The sequence below is a fragment of the Sminthopsis crassicaudata genome, chromosome X, assembly GCF_048593235.1.
Source record: "Sminthopsis crassicaudata isolate SCR6 chromosome X, ASM4859323v1, whole genome shotgun sequence".
NCBI lineage: Eukaryota > Metazoa > Chordata > Mammalia > Dasyuromorphia > Dasyuridae > Sminthopsis > Sminthopsis crassicaudata.
The window spans coordinates 35,558,480-35,575,827 of NC_133623.1; the positions used below are offsets into that span (position 1 = coordinate 35,558,480).

At 36.2% G+C, this 17,348-nt stretch overlaps 1 long non-coding RNA gene across 1 annotated transcript in view; it reads right to left on the reverse strand.

Annotated features, from left to right (window-relative positions):
- Window positions 1-2,968: 2,968 nt before the first annotated feature.
- The window catches only part of LOC141548296 (uncharacterized), a 32,474-nt gene continuing 18,094 nt past the window's right edge, over window positions 2,969-17,348 (reverse strand). The window contains exon 5 of the long non-coding RNA XR_012483888.1: window positions 2,969-2,989. This is a non-coding gene — a long non-coding RNA (uncharacterized LOC141548296). The remainder of the gene's footprint in view (window positions 2,990-17,348) is intronic.

Below are 17,348 nucleotides of genomic sequence, written 5' to 3' on the forward strand. Positions count from 1 at the left end.
GTATCTTAGAGATCTAGTCCAATCCCTTAATTTAACAAATAAGCCAATCAAAGCCCAGAATGGTCACGTAGTTTGTCCATGAAATGACAACTAAGAAATGCCAGAGGCTTGACTAAAACTAGGATGTTAAAGGAGTAGAGAAAAAGCAAAACTATTTAAATAATATGTGGAAACCAAGGGGGTGCCTATCAGTTGGAGAATGATGAACAAATTATGGTACACAAATGTCTTAGAATATTATTATACCATAAAAATGATGGAAAGAATGGTTTTAGAATGTGGAAAGACTTGTATGAATTGATGCAGAGAAGCAAAGTGAGGCTAAGACAAATGAGCCTGGGAGAATAATTAATATTATAACTACAAAATTGGAAAACAAACAGTTTTTAGCCTTAAGAACTGATTGATGCGATGACCAATTGTGATTCAAGAGGACCAGTGATAAAGAATGTTCCTCATTTTCTGACCAAGAGATGATAGACTAAAGATGAGAATGAGAAACACCCTTTTAGACATGGCCAATGTGAAAATTGGTTTTCCTTGACTATATATATATATATATATATATATATATATATATATATATATATATATATATGTAATGTTTAGGTATATATGCATACATATAATCATATACATGTACACATACATGTGTGTGTGTATTTGTTATAAAGATTTTGTTTTTCTTTTTTCCCATGGTGGGAAGGTGCAGAAAAGTAAGAGGACAGAAAATAAATACTTGCTAATTGAAAAACAAAAACTGATAAAAATGAAAAAAAAATCACTGACTACCTATAATTTAAAAATTAAATTTTCCTAGTAAAATTCTAGTAGGATGTTTTATTTTAGCATGGAAGTGATTCAGAGTTCCTGAAGATCAAATGAGCTAATATACATAAAGCTCTCTGCAAACCTTAAAATGGCATATAAATGCTAGCTACTCTAGACCTTGCCAAGGGAGAGCAGGTTCTGTCAGGTCTTACTTACTAAGCTGGAAAACATTGAATATAATAGACACAGGGAATGTCAAGAATCAGACTGAGTAAATTCAGAGGGGGTAATCTCTATTTGTGGAAAGACATGGCACCAACCAAAACATAAGTCTTTCTCAAAATAAAGAATCTGGCAAGTAGACATATGAAAAAGAGAGAAAGAGATAAATAAAAAAAAAAAAAAACAAAAACAAAAAACAGAAGAAAAGGAAGAAAATAAAATGGAAGGGAAGCAAAAGAAAAGAAAGAAATTCACATTTATACAGTACTGTTTCCAGACGTTATCTCATTTGACCATCACAACAACCAAGACAAGTAGTTATGTCATTCCCATATTATAAAATAAAGAATTAAGGACCAGAGAGACTAAGTAGCTTGTCTTGAGATTCACAGCTAAGAAGTATCTGAGTCAGGATCTCAAGCCTGTTCTTCCTATCTCCAAGTCCAGCTACACCTGAAGTAAAGAGAGTAGACTGTACTCTAATCAAACTTTTCTTAGGTAAAAGATGATTCTTTTGTAAGAGAAAGATTACTTACTGGAAGATTACTTACACATGCTGAGATAAACACAAACTCACTTTCAGGAATGTTACCATTAACCTTCTAGGACTTAGTTCCCAAGAAAAAGAGGAAATAATGTTCCCTGGAGATTTCTGGTGTCACCAAGCCATGTTCCCATTAATCAGATTGTCTCTTCTTCACACCGTCTGTAGAGATGTTCCCTTTTTTCAGGATGGTATTAGCAGAAAGAAAACTTCTTCAATTCCTGGTTCAAAGATCTAGGGTCAGACTCCAGAGGCCATCTCACTTACAGAAGAATAAACTGAACCAACTTAAGTGATTTTCCCATTTTATATTTAGGAAGTATCAGAATTGGGATTTGAACCCATGTCCTCTAACAGCAGAGTCAGTGTTCTTTTCCACCACACCATGCCACTAGCTTATCTGACTGTGGGCAACCCATCTGAATGCCTCTGAGGCTTAGTTATCTCAAGTGTGTAATGGGCTTAACAGCACATTCATTATCTCCCTGATAAGGCTACAGTAAATCTTCAGTTACTGCCAAGATGGGAGCTATTATTTTTATTATCCTGATAAAGCAGAAGATTCCTATCAAAATACAAAAACTAGTCTCTCTTTGAGAAATAAAAATAGGGAAAAGTCTTTCCTGAGATGATTTAGTAGAAAGAACACTGGATTTGGAAACAGAGGAGCCGGGTTCAAATCTTTACTCTTCCAAAGATACCACCTTTATTAGCACACCTTTGTAGATGTCATATATCCACGTATGTTTTCTGGGGGAAAAAGAGAGGAAGGGAGGGAGGAAGAGACAGAGAGAGACAGAGAGAAAAAGAGAGAGTAAGAGTAGATGGATGGATAGATATTTATAGGCATGACCCATTTTAAATTTAATCTGCATTATTAACTTTTTCAGCATCACTTTATTAAGTCTAGAAAATTAAGAAAACAATAAAAAAGTCTTGATTTTTAAAGTTTGCTAATTTCTGCCCTATAAATGCTGCTACTGAAAATTACACAATTAGTTCTAAGAGCCATTCACCCTATACCCTCCACACATACTATATGCTGTAGTAAAATCAAGTGCTTGAGCAAAGCAATAAATCAACAAAGATTTATTAATGCTTATGCTATATATGTCAGATGCTGGGGAAACCAAGGAAAAAAATGAAATCTGCCCTCAGGGAGTTTATATTCTACCAAGGAAATACGCACACATGTAGGAGTAAATTTAAAATATTACAAAGAAAAAGCAAGTAATAAGTAGGGAGTGGAAGAGGGATAGGGGAAGTAACTAGAATTTTGCAGAAATTCTTTGTAAATCCTAGAGAAGAGACTTGTACATGATAGGCCCTTAGCAAATGGGAGGGTATATAGCAGAACACACACTGGTATTGAAATCAAAGAACCTCTCTAATACTTCTTACCTGTATGACGTTGGACAAATCATGTAACTTCCCCGGCCTCCATTTCCTCATCTGAAAAGGAGGAAGTGTATTGAATTAGATGATTTCTTAGATCCCTGTCACCTCTAAATAGAACAGATCAAATTGTCATTCTCTTGAGAATGTCTCACGTGGTATTAGGATAAAGCTTAGGCTTGAGTAAAGACCACTGCATTTCCAAATTCTGGGGGCTAAAGATACTTTGGGGCTTAGTAGCTCTTCCAGGACTTAGAATCATGACTTGTCTTTGACAGTGACACAACAGGTATCAGTCTAAAATCTGTAACCATGTCACATCACTAAGACAATGCTGGTATTAAAAGAGCTTCCATGTCAGGGAACAATTTGATGCTGTTAAAAGCACTGCCATTACCCCCAAACAATCATGGCTGTTCCTTCTTTCTAGTTAATTCTTGGTCCAGATCAAAATTCAGTGCAAAGCTCATACAGAGCATGGGTACTAATGGACAGCTTTTATTTACAACAGGCACATGGGCTAATGGAAAAGAATCTCTGCTGCTCTTGTTGGCAAATTCATGGAAGAGATTGAGCACATGGGCTCATATCAGATTCCCAAGCCTTTGAAAAAGTACATTCTTTCTGGTTAGTTGTGGCTAATCATGGAATCCAAAGTAGTCAAGTCTGGGTGTAAAAGAACTGACACAGATGATATTTGCATTTCAAAACTGAGCATTTTGCTTTTGCTCTAGTACGAATGTGTCAGTATTTTGAATGTAAACCCATATTTAGCAACCAAGACAGTTCAAAATATGTTTACAAACCTTCAACATATTTAATTGTGTGAGACTGTTACCAAATATCCACTACATATATTCAGCTGCTGCCAGTCCCAGAGACCCATAGCCAATTCTTCCATAATAAATGAATACCAGATAAAGAGGGGAAAACTATCTCATGACTATCTCATGAGTGAAAAATCCTTTGGGAATGAGAAATCGAATTGTTCTTTCCAATATTATTATTCTGAAAGGATGGTACAGTAGATTAAAGCTATGTCTCTGTAAAGCTGAGTTAGGATGCCAGCTCAGGCCCTTTAGGCATTTATTAAGTGTCTATGTGTGTGTTTAACATATATTGGATCACTATCTAGATGGGGGTGGGGGGAAGGGAGGGAGAAAAAAATGTGGAGCACAAGGTTTGGCAAGGGTGAATGTCGAAAACTCTTTGCATGTATTTTGAAAATAATAAGCTATTTTTGATTTCCTTCACAGGTTAATTGTACACTATTTCAAAATCCAATTCTTTTTGTACAGCAAAATAACTAGATGAACATGTATACATATATTGTATTTAACTTATACTTTAACCTATTTAACATGTATTGGTCAACCTGCCATCTGGGGGAGGGAGTGGGGGAAAGGAGGGGAAAAATTGGAACAAAAGATTTTACAATTATCAATGCTGAAAAATTACCCATGCATATATCTTATAAATAAAAAGCTATAATTAAAAAAAGAAAATATTACCCATGCATATATCTTATAAATAAAAAGCTATAATTAAAAAAGAATACCAAATAAAAAAAGAAAATAAGAAAATAATAAGCTATTACTTTAAAAAAAATTAAAAAACTATGTGTGCCAAGCACCAAGACAGATAAAGTCAGATAAAGTCAACCAGCACTACTCGGAAGGTGCTTATAATCGAGATGCAAATGCATTTAAGTCAATGTAATGTAATAAAAAAGTAATTTCAGGAGGAGGGAGAAAGCAGCAATAATTTGGTAGGGGGCGGGGTGATCAAGGAAGGTGATAATCAGGTTATTCACAGCAAATTTCTTACCCTCTCCCAAGCATCAGTTTTCTCATTTACAAAATTGCTTTGAGAATACTTGTTTACTGAGACTCTGATCTATAACTTCCCCAAAATGGACACTCCTTCCACTAGTAAAGAATGCAACCCATCCACACTCTCTTAACCTGAATAATTTTTGTCCATACTTGGATTCTTTGATGGATTCTTGCTTGAATTTATGACTGCATCACTCTGTTTGTTCCTCCAGGGTAGAGAGAAACCCACCCAAACCTTCTTTTCCTGAGTCGTTCTTGTCTCTAGAGACTCATCTGTCCTCTGTGGATAAGCCAGTTAAATGTGCCAGAGCCCTTTCTTTCTTTTTTTTTTTTCTTTTTTTTTTTCCATAAGGTTACTAGAGTGGTAAATCAAACTAACAATACAAACATAGTTTACCTAGCTTAATAGTCTCTATGTGGACGACATAGAAAGATGTTGATTAGACAAATATATAAACTATAGATAGATTTGGTAATTTGTTAAATTTCAGAACCTAAAGAATTAGTAAAGGAAGTGGAAGGAAACAAACTCTAAGAAATATCAAATTACAACAGAGGTTTTAAAAAAAGAGAGAATTTGATGAGGAATTCAGGAACAATAATATAAACCCAAACTGGAAATATAATAAAGGAATGCTACATTTCAGCTTGGAGAAAGAAATAGCGAACCATTTCAGTATCTTTGGCTAAAAAATCCCCAAATAGGGTCACCAAGAGTTGGATATAAACTGAACTGACTGAATAATGAGATTTCAGTTCTTCAGAAACATATTAGAATGCTCACTCTCTCTGTCAGCTGTCCCTCCCCCTTTCCCTCCCTTTTTTTCTCTCTCTCCCTCTCCTCCCTGCTCCTCTCTCTGTGTCTCTTTATCTCTGTCTCTCCCTTAGCAGAACATAGCACTGATTTCCAGATTATCTTTGTCATCATCATTTGCCCTTCCATGAACCACCAGAAATGGATGGTATTCTTTAGGCTTGATGAGTCTTAAGAAGTTATCTAGCACAATATGTTTACACATGCACCAAGAAGAAAGCAGGCCAATCTATTAAGTTCAAATCACTTTACAGATGGGAAGTATATGCCAGTGGAAGATATATAACTTGCCTAAGATCACACTGACAGTAAGCAGCACAGTTAGGGGTCAAAGAAGTTTAGTAATATGCTCAAGAACATATAGTTCCTAGGCAGCTGACAAATGTTGTTGTGACTTTATTTGATGAACTATTTCCTTGACACTCAAATCCTCCCATTATCTTTGGTCACCTTTCACTATCATTAATCCTAATTTTCAGTTGCTGATTCTTGTTCTATTCCTTTCAGTCTACAGGTAATAACAATCAGAGAAACTGCATACAATGAAAAAATATACCTTGAAGGCAATTGGTGATTTCCAAAAACTATAACTTAACATCACCCGGTTAATGGATTCACACTTTTAGACATATGGCTATTCCTCTACTGACACAGACTGTAACCCCTCCATGACTTGGAGAAGTTTCCCTTGAGTTGACACATCCTCAAAAAAAAGTCATTGGAAGATAAAATCTAAGAAACTATGAATACATTACAAATCCACATAGATAGTTTATAATCTATAATTTCATTTATATTCATTTATAATCAAATTTCATCAAGCCTATATTTAAAAAAATATTTGAAGGGTTTCATTTTATCTTGTCAAGCATAGTTCAATAAAAAATAGACCCTAAAGTGTCATCTATTATCTGCCTCAACTGCAAACAGGACTTATGCATATGCAATTCTGTCTAATTCAAGGAAAAAATCACTTAGAGATGGAAGGATTTTCGTATTGTCAAATATGCCCAACTCAGTCTATATTTTTTAGTTTTTTTTCCACTCAAGACATAAATGTTGGGTTTTATTTTTCCCTTACACTGAGAAGGCCACGGCACCCTATTGGAATATTAGAAGAAATGATGTCTACAGAGAGCAGGAAAGTTCAAGAGAGGAGAGAAATAAAGGAAAAGGAGATGGAGGAGCAAAGCAGAGAAAAATGTCTGAAATAATTTTGGCAACATCTTCATACAAAACAACGTGGGCTTAAGGAACAATATTTCATTTGTCACAAGGTTTGGAACAAAGTAACAGAAGGGAATCATCCAGGTATTTTCAACCAGATGACACTTATGAGTTCATTGTCTTTTTTGAACAATAGAATAGACATTGTCTATGCTTCCACATTGTTATTAAGAAATAATAAAATGTTATTGAAAGGAGGCGAGCCGAGAAAGAACAGAATACATTTATGCCAAAACATTTTTGATTGACCTGTATTTCTATTCCAGAGTGAAGTTTTTTCATTCTTTTCATTTGAACAGTACTGGGAGAATAGAGCAATTCTGAATGCACTAAAACTTGCCCATAAATCCTGATTCACCATCCCAATGGTCTCTTATTGCAATGATAACTAACAGCTATTATGCATCTGGCACGTGGAACCTGCAGATGTTAATGTTTTATACTAATGATGTCAGCAATTTTCTTTTTCACTGGCATTTTGCTGTTGCAGTTAAATGACCCATATATCTCAAATGCTTTTCCACAAGTTTGGTTCTGCATATCAACATGCAGCAGCTCACAGGAGAAGAGCTCCTGCTGACAATCGATTTGGCTGAGGTGGAAACTTGGGAATAGACAGGAAAGCCTTGGCCCTTTCCTATCTTCCAGCAACTCAAACTGAAGCACTGATATGTGGATCCAAGTTCAGAAAGATTGTTGGTTTGGGGAATGCAGAGATCTCCACTCAGATCCTAACTCCAGCCCTCCTGATGTGACCCTGTGCAGTATGATCCTACCCCATGCAGGTTAACCCTGCCCAATTCCCTTCAACTCTCTGAGCCACAGTTTCCTTATCTTTAAAATAAAAGCACATAAAACTTATGCTGTCCATATTATAGGATCTCCTTGACAATATGTTTCACAAATCATAAAGTATTATATAAATGTGTTTTGTTACTTTGTTACTTATTGTCAAAAACGAACTTTTTTGTCAGGAAAAATTTGGTTTAAAAGTTTCACATCATAGAATTAATTCTCTAATAGATGTGAAATTTCAACAATGTCGATTCTCCCTCCAATGAAGCAAATTCACAATCTTTCAAACTATGGAATTCTTGACTGTGTCCTTTCATAACTCCATGAATGAGAGAATTCATCCAGCATACTAACAGTCTTCCTGTTAACTCACTTGAAATCATATGAAAACCAATGGATATACTAGAGGCTCCATTGGTATTCCCTTCATCTTAACATATGAGCGAGTTATTTATCTCTCAGATTTATATCTGAGAACCACTTATTTATCTCTCTGATACTTGTCTTTTATGTCATTGTTTTTTCTGCAACTCTTGGTTGGTAATGCAACCCAGTCTGATCATTCCCATGTGCCTTTTGGTTGACCTTCAACTTTAGTTATTTGGAGATCATAATATTCTATGCTTAACTGTAACGGAGGACCATCAGAACCTTGCTACAAAGACATGATTCTGTTTCCAGCATGACAAAAACTAATATCTTCATCTTAATGCAGTTTAAACAAGTACAATAAATGAGCAAAATAGTATAATGCCCATTTGACTTCCTATATGACTCTTATGGCAGGGTCAGTTACAGGAGCTAAATCCTTAGGAAAATAATCCATTTATTAGGCAACCTCCCAAAACAGGAATGGATGATAATCCAATCCATTAAAGAATACAAAGCACTCTCCCACCAGTAATCTAATCTCCAGTATGAGTATAATTATTCCAGTCAGGAGGTAATATGCTCACACCAACCACTCGCCAGGCTATGCTTTCCCCTAGTGCCAAAGATACCTAATGAAAGTAGAATACCTTAAGGCAGCCATAGCTTCTCCTCTTCCCACTGGGCCAAGGGGAGAAAAAGGTAGAGAAAGAAATTCAGAGCTATCAGGTGATAAATGATTTAGCCACAGCAACTCCCAAAGGCCAGCTATTAAATGAGAAAGGGGTTGTAATATATATTGGTGTAGGGAGCGCCCACAATGATGAAATTATAGCTCCTTAAAGTATTCATGATTACATTCTCTCAGGGATCTGAAGGATTGGCTTAACACCCTTTACTTAGCAACAATAAATTCTAGGATTTGAATACACAATAATGTCTATATAACTTAATAGTATAAGCTTTCCAAATATTAGTATGCTGACCTATTATCAGTAAGCTGACTTCTATCTTAGTGCTAAACATTGCTTTGGCACATACACACACACACACACACACACACACACACACACACACACACACACCTGAAAGATGAGGAAGAATTTAGCTACTAAAAGTAATGTGTGAACATGGAATAGGATTCATGAGAAGAAAATGAGGTGCCAAAGAGGGAAAAATAGGAACACAAGGAGAGAAACGGGTTCATGAGAGGGGCTTAGAAAAATATGGAATATATGATGGTTCAGTAAGTAATGAGTCACTTATGCTATGCATATTAAAATAAAAAACATGTGATTAATGATGTTAATGGTTGGGTTTTACCAGTATGATAAAACTAATATTACCCAAATTAATCTATAGAATTAGGGCTGTATCAAATAATTCAAGGAACTCTGCAGAACTAAGCAAAATAATGACAAAATTCATTTGGAGCAACAAAAGGTCAAGGAGCACAAAAATAACAAGGAAGGAACATATTAATGAATGGGAAATATTATTAGTCGACTTCAGATGATATTCTAAAGCAATAATAAATCAAAATAATATGGTATGAGTTGGAAAAAAAATCAGGAAATCAGATCAGTGGAGCAACTACATAATCAAAACAATCCATGGTTATATAAACCCCAAAATATAACTACTAGTGGAAAGACAACTTATTGGGGAAGCACTATTCAGAAAAATGGAAGGCAGTTTGGCATAAATTAGGATTAAATGAACAACTTATGCTGTATATTATTCTAAATGAATAAGAGACCTGTATGTAAAAGATCACATCATTTAAAAAAAAAAAAGAGAGGCAAATGGAAGGAGATAGCTTTCATAATTATGGCTAGAAGAAGCAATCTTGACTTAGAAAAAAAGACAAAAGAAACCATTTCAATTAGATAAAATTTAAAAGTTCATGCACCACAAAATAAATGGAATTGAAACAAAGGGAAAACCACTGAGAAAAATCTTTGCACAAAGTATCACTGATAAGATTCTGTTACGCAAAAAGAACTCTGATATAAAAACAACTGCATTAGTAAAACTTTTTTTAAAGTAATAGTGCCAAGATACTTTGGAAAGATATGGGAGAGTCCATAGATTTCAATAAACTAGCTGCCCATCTTTAACATTTAGTGTCAAGAAATACCATCTTCTTATGTCAAGAGGTCAAGAATGAGAGTAAATGGGTCAAACTGAAATTCTTTGCCTTGTTTAGGTTAGGTGACAAGAATAAACATATAATTTAATGATCAACTGCAGTTAAGTTTTCAATAATACTATTCTTGCATGATATAGTATGCTTTGAGTAAAACAAAAGAACCAACTAAATCTATGCTGCCACTGGGAGTTTCATAAGGATCATGCCCCCCAGGTTAGGTTATTTTCCACCTGGAATATGGACCTTTTAGAAATCCATCTAAGAAATCTCCATTCAGAGTTATTATATAAAAAAATGTTAGATATGGTGGCAAAAACCACTAGGAATATTTTCACATACAGAGGTTATTTATAAAGGATTATTGTCACATGACAATTTCATCTTGAACAATTTAAAAAAAAATAATTCTTGTTTTTAAAGGCAATGAGTTTACCTTAATTTTATTTGAGAAATTTCCAAAAGAAAGTGTTAGATAATATAGCAATAGGCAGCTAGACTTTTATGTGCTTTAGAAGGAAATTTCCATTCTTTTCATGAATTCATGAACTCCTCCAGGTGGTTAACTAGACTGATGATAAAGCATGTTCTCTATCCCCTCACAAAGATAGAGATTCAAGGAAAATGCAATATATTTGGATTTGGCTAATGTGTATTTGGCTTGACTATATTTATTAGAAGAAATGTGATTGTTTTTGTAGTAGGGGGAGGGAACTAATAATGATACAAAAATAGAAGAAAAGAGGTTCACAGAATCATTTTTTCAAAATGTTTCAGAGGTAGCTAGGGGTTACACAGAGACTAGAGCTCTAGAATGGGAATCAGGAAGATGTGACTTCAAATCTAGCTTTAGACACATAAGCACTGTGACTCTAGGCAAGCCATGGATTCATTCTGGGCCTCAATTTTCACATCAGTAAAAATGCAGATAATAATGGGAAATAGCTCTTTGTCCTTTGCAAATCTTGAAGTGCTATATGAAAGCTGGTTGTTTTTGTTCTAAGGAAGATAAAAACAAAACAACTTAGAAACTGATGTAAATGACCAAATGTCCCAAGATAATGTTTCTTGATTGTGCATGGATTGATTTTTGCCTTTTTTGTATCCCTGGTACTTAGCATAGTATTAGCAAACTAATAAATGTTTACTGATTGAAAAAAAAAAAAAAAAAACTAATGTGCTGAATATCCTATACAATAAAAAAAAAGCCCTGTAAATAATAGAAATTCATGGTTTCAGGTACAATACTCTCTCTTTTCTATGTATAAGTAAATACGTTGGTAGCATTTGTAAAAGTTCAGGATTTTATATATGCATATATTTGTTGTTATTCAGTTCTTTTCAATCATGTCTGACTCTTCATAACCATATTTGGAGTTTTCTTGGCAAAGATACTGGAGGGGTTTGTCATTTCCTTCTCCAGCGCATTTTACAGAAGACAAACTAAGGCAAACAGTGTTAAATGACTTCCCCAGCTATTAAGTGTGTGAGGCTAGATCTGAATTCATTAAGAAGTCTTCCTGACTCCAGACCCAGTATTCTTTTCACTACACTACCTAGATGCATATGCACATATGTATATCTGCATACATATATATGTATATATAAATACACACACACACATATATATATACATATATATATGTATATATATATATATATATTTATGTGTGTATATATAGAATGTATGTACGTATTTGAGAAGACCATTGGATTAGTAGAAAATGTGGGCTTAAGTCATGGCTATACTAACTACTTGATCTTAATCAAGACATTCAATTCTTGGAAACTCAATTTCCTTATCTGCATAATGGGGATAAGACTACTTATATGATGCATTTTGGGACGCTCCTGTAAACAAACTGTCAAGTGCTAGAGAAATGTCATCATATTAATATGAATAAAAATAAACATAAAACCCACATGCTTCATGTAAGCATTTGGTCTGCCTTAGCCAGAGCCTGTATCATTTGGGAATTATAATTATGCTGAGTAATAATGACATTAACAATAAATAAACACCAGTAGCAGATAGCAGGCTGTATTCGGAGCCTTCCTCCAAGGTGTTCCAAGCTATTGTGACAAATAAATTCTCTCAAGGTAACAAATATGATGACGGTGGGCCCATACTGCTATAACGAGGAAGAATCCCTGGGTATATATGGATCATGATAAGGGAAATGATCCTCCTCTTTGGGACTAAAGAGTTGTATAAGAACACTCTAGGCAACCAGAAGGTCAGGCTGACTCTAAGAGATGGCTGTCACTTCCAGATTGCTGCCAAAGGAATTGATTACTCTTGCCCACCCATTGTGGCCTCAACAGAACCTTAGAGAAGCTTGTCCCACAGACTGAACGAACTTTTTGAGAGACTCGGAAAGAGAATCAGTCAGACCCCAGCTTAAAGAGGTTGTGATAGAATGAAAGATATGAGATGGGAGAGGAAGAAATCTAGGGGACTCTAATCCAGGTTCAAGGAAGTCAGTCTCCTTAAAATGATCCCACGCTTTCCATGTACCTTGATAGTATCTATAACTATTGTCACACAGCAGTGATTCTAGGGACATCATGCCCTCTCCAAAATCTAAGAGAGAGAAAAAGGCAGAATATGGTCCTTAAATAGTCCCAGAGCTGAGGAATGGGAGCTGCCATACAATGACCTTGGGAAAGATTGGAATCAAGAATTATCAGGATGCTATGAGTCCCTTTGTTAGCAAATTCAAAACCTTGACTTGTGTGTTAAGGAGATACTCCATTCTTCCTCCTTCAGTTTCTAAAACTCCCTAGACCCAGCACAGTGGGAAGGGAGTGAGGTAGGGGCAAATATTCAATATGTACATATGAAGGGAATAGCCCAAAGGATGTTCACTCAATTCAATTCAATAAGCATTTATTAAGTGATTGAGTGCTGGGAATACACAGATAAAAATGAAACCTTCACTGCCCTCAAGAAACTTATATTCCCTTGGGACTGGGAGGGGTGGGAAAGATACAACAATAGATAAAAAAAAGCTGAGAAAATTGGGATGAAGCCTTGTGTAAGAGACAATACTTAAGCTGAACCTTTAAGAGAAGTAGGAATTCCAAAGCATAGAGGTAAAGAGGAACAGGCTTCTAGGCACTGGGAACTGCTGATAAAACACCATTACAGGAATTATAATAATGGCAGACAATGCTCAAAGGAGAGTAATATGAACGAAGTCTAGAAAAGTAAACTATAGCCAGATAGATGGTGAAGGGTTTTGAATGTTAGAGGAGTTGCAATTTTATCTTACAGAAAGGGTTCTTAACCTTTTTGGGCAGCCTGGGGAAGTCTTTCAACTCTTTCTTAAATGATTTTAAATAATTAAAGGATATGCTAAATTTCACTTAGAAGTTCATGAAAATAAAGTTGTGATTTTTTTCTGTCTAAGTTCATGGGCCCCCTGAAATCTGTGAATCCCAAGTTAAGAACCACTATTGGAGAAGCAAGAGGGGCTACTTGAGTAGCAGGGAGGGGCAACAAGAAGCTTGTGCTTTAAGAAGAATGTTAAGACAGCTAAGAGGCAAATAGCTTCAAGAAGAGAAAACAGAGACAACGACCAATTAGGAGACTTTGATGGGAGATGATGAGATCTTCCCCATCCCTTAGTCCCAAAATGTGTATCATCTGTACCACATAATCCCCAACAATGGAATAACCATTATCATTATCATGATAACATTTATATAACACTAAGGTTTGCAAAGTGATTTACAAATATTATTTCATTTCACCCTCGTGACAACCCCCCCCCTTTTTTTTTAACAGATGAGAAAATTGAGATGGAGAGAGACTATAGAATTTACTTAGAATCACATGGCTAGCAAATTATCTGAGGCTGGATTTGAACTTCGATTTTTCTGAGCCAGCACTCTATCTACTTTTCCATTGTCTTCTTTCTTCTCACAATTATTTAATGAGTCTACATCAGCTCCTGAGGGGTAGGAACTGTGTCTTATATTCTCTTCATCCTTCCAGGCTACTGCACAGTGTCCCATAGTAAATATTAAGTATTTGTTGACTCTGAAATCTTGAACATACAATGAACACTTAAGTATATGTGGAATACTATGTTCATCTGACAATCAATCCCAGAAGCCGAAAGGCTCCAAGTATACTGATGATGTACTGAAGGAGTTCCCCGGTAACTTTTGTCTAGAGCAGAAATCCCATGCTTGTCAAGATAATGAATTGGTATAATGTTAACTTGATTTTCTAATGAGATGGATAAGCTAGAGAGAAAGAAGTACTTATGATATTGACAAAGAGTCAAAATAAGAAAGGAAACAACTACCCTTGTGAGATAGTCAGGCATGGGGGGGGTGGAGCTGCAGCTTGCTATAACTTAACATTGGCTAAATAAATCAAAGAGCTATGTTTGGATCCCATCTTTGCTATTCACAACTTCTCTAGGTCTTTATCATCTATAAAAAGAAAAGGGGGGAACCAAATAATGCTTTGGTTCAATTCTGAACCAAATGAAATCCAATATCTGGGCAAGGAAGACAGAATACACAAATCTTGAACTGAAGCTTATGTATGTTGCACAAAGGAACACCTTTAAGACCTTTTCTTGGAGCTTATTCACTCTACTTTTACATATAATTTAAATACCTTCTCTTTCCCAGCCTGCAAAAGATTGGAAGGAACAAATGAGAAGAGAGATGGTGTTTGCTGAAGGGAAACACAAAGGTAATCAGAAACAAGTGACAAGTGGCCGCAGTCAAAGAGAGGGAAAAGAGGCTGGAACCTCCCCCCCCCAATATACTAACTTCTTAAAAGAAGTTGCAAAGCATTATGAGGACATTTAGTGGTACAATGGCTCTCATGGAGTTTATGGTTTCAAGGGAAGATAATATATAAACTCAAATAACTCTAAAACACAGTATCACTTAAATATATTAGAGAGTTATAAAGTACAGTGCTTTGTAACATCAAAGGGTTGGGGGTAAACTTCCTGAGGCAATGACATCTAAATTGGGTTGGATAGGCTGGGGGGAAGTGAGAATATCACACCAGGATAAAAGATATTTATCTCTGGGCTACACCAGGTATTTCCCAAATTGGAAAATGGAAAGATGTCAAAGTATTGCTCAGTGATAAGACCATGTGCCTGTCACCTGAGGACCAGTCTAGCTAAGTAAATCAAAGGCTCAATGCCAGACTGGCTACAGGGTCAAGGTGGGGGAAGAATTATTTTTCTGCTTCACCAACTGTCAAAGGCTTTCTAAGATGGAGATCAGTGCAATGCATACCTATTGCTCACAGGTCACATGTTTATAAAGGTGGGAAAGTGTGCCATTTGTTCCTGAAGGGTTAAAAGTGATTTAAAAAATGCATCCTAGTCCCCAAACTCTTAGTGCAGTTTAAAACTATTAAATCTTGAAAGTGCACTGACTTTGGGGATACCCGATATATTTAACACAGAAAAACAGCCAACCTGAAATCAGGAAAATGTGGGTTTGAGTCCTGTCTCTGACAAGTGCCAACTTGTGGGATGCTGGGCAAGCTGTTTAACCTCTCAATGGTCTGGGTACTAGGATAATGTCAACCTGTATTGCAGAGGAAGATTTTTTACATAGGAGGTCCCTGTACCAATGGAAACCAAATTTGGCCCCTATCACATTATATCTACCACAGAATAGTAGATGCTCTAAGCAGTATTCATCATGAAGATCCATTACAGTGGGATGGCTAACTCCCCAAGTTAAAAGCCTAATTGAAGCTTCTTAATTTTCCTGCTAGCCTGATGATTAGCACCAAGAATCTCTAACAAGCTAAGAAAAGACACACTGCTAACTGTCCTTTGCTAAGCGAAACTAAAAGTATGAAACCCTCAAAGTGTCTGAGACTGGAACTAGACCATACCATGGGTCACTGGCCTAAAATACCATATTCATGAAACCAAGGCAGCTCATTTGCTGTGCTCAGTCCCATGATCATGCACTGCAGCCTGGATGTCACCAGCCATTTCCCAAGAATGTGACATCGGCCCTAGGAGGAAATAAATTGAGGGTACAGAGAGATAAGCTTGAGTCAGTTGTTGCTGGTAGAAAAATAACTCTTTCACTTTGTTGTTGTTGGATTATTTGGTTTTTCTTGTGTGTTTTTTTTTTCTTTCACCTTTTTGATTTGATTTTTCTGGTGCAACATGACGAATCTGGAAATATGTTTAGAAGAATTGCACATGTTTAACTACTGGACTGGTTGCTGTCTATGGGAGGTGGGGAGCAGGGAGGGAGAAAAATTTGGAACACAAAGTTTTGTAAAGATGAATGTTAAAAACTATCTTTGTGTGGATTTGGAAAAAAATAAAAAGCTATTAACTGTTGTAAAAAAAAGAAAAATGATTCTTTTAGGTGGCCCCTTTGAAACTGTTGGTTCCCTCTTCTAAATGCCACTGGAGGTGGTACCAGGAAAGCCTTTTTGAAAATAAATACAGAAGGACACTCAGAAGAAATGCTGGGTTTTGGCTTTTTGGTTCTGACCGTCTGAAAGATTTCAATGTTGTTTCTTGTTGGGTAACTATACTAAAACACATGTGAGTTGTTCTCCAAGGTTAGCGAACTGAAGACAACTCTGAACATTGAGAATCTGCCAAGCCCTATGCTAATACTGTTAGAGGAAACGAATACCCCATGGGATGGATCACAATTACTAAATAGAAAACTAAGCAGATGCCTTCATCTACACAAAATGAAAGTAAGATGAAGCAATTTTCTAAATCATCCATGCCCAAAGAAATTAAAAATTGGGGAAAAATTAGGCTTGGGGGCTGTTGCTTAATGGAAGGGAAGCTCTACCCCATATCTGGGGCTCAATGTCCTCCAGCACAAGATGACAGACCTGGACGAGTGGCCTCCTAGCCTCTCTTGGCTACCAAGTTTAGCCTCTCTTTCAAGCTTATTTCCCATGGGACTTTGCACCCAATCAGAGAGGGAAAGTGTGTGTCCCACACTCCAAACTGGACTAGGCAGTGTGTTCCCTAGAGCAAGGTCTCCGTCAAAGGACATCTTGGCAGAAAGTCTAGGTGCCCACTTCTTATGTGATTCCCACAAAGGATTTCTGGATGGCTCCCTCTTGTCCTCTCTATCCTCTCACTGCACTGGAGAACTTAAACTCCTTGAGATTGAGCACTTTCTTACATTCTTAGCTCCTAGAAAGGGACTAAGGTTCAGAGGAGTTACTAACTTGTCCAAAGTCAA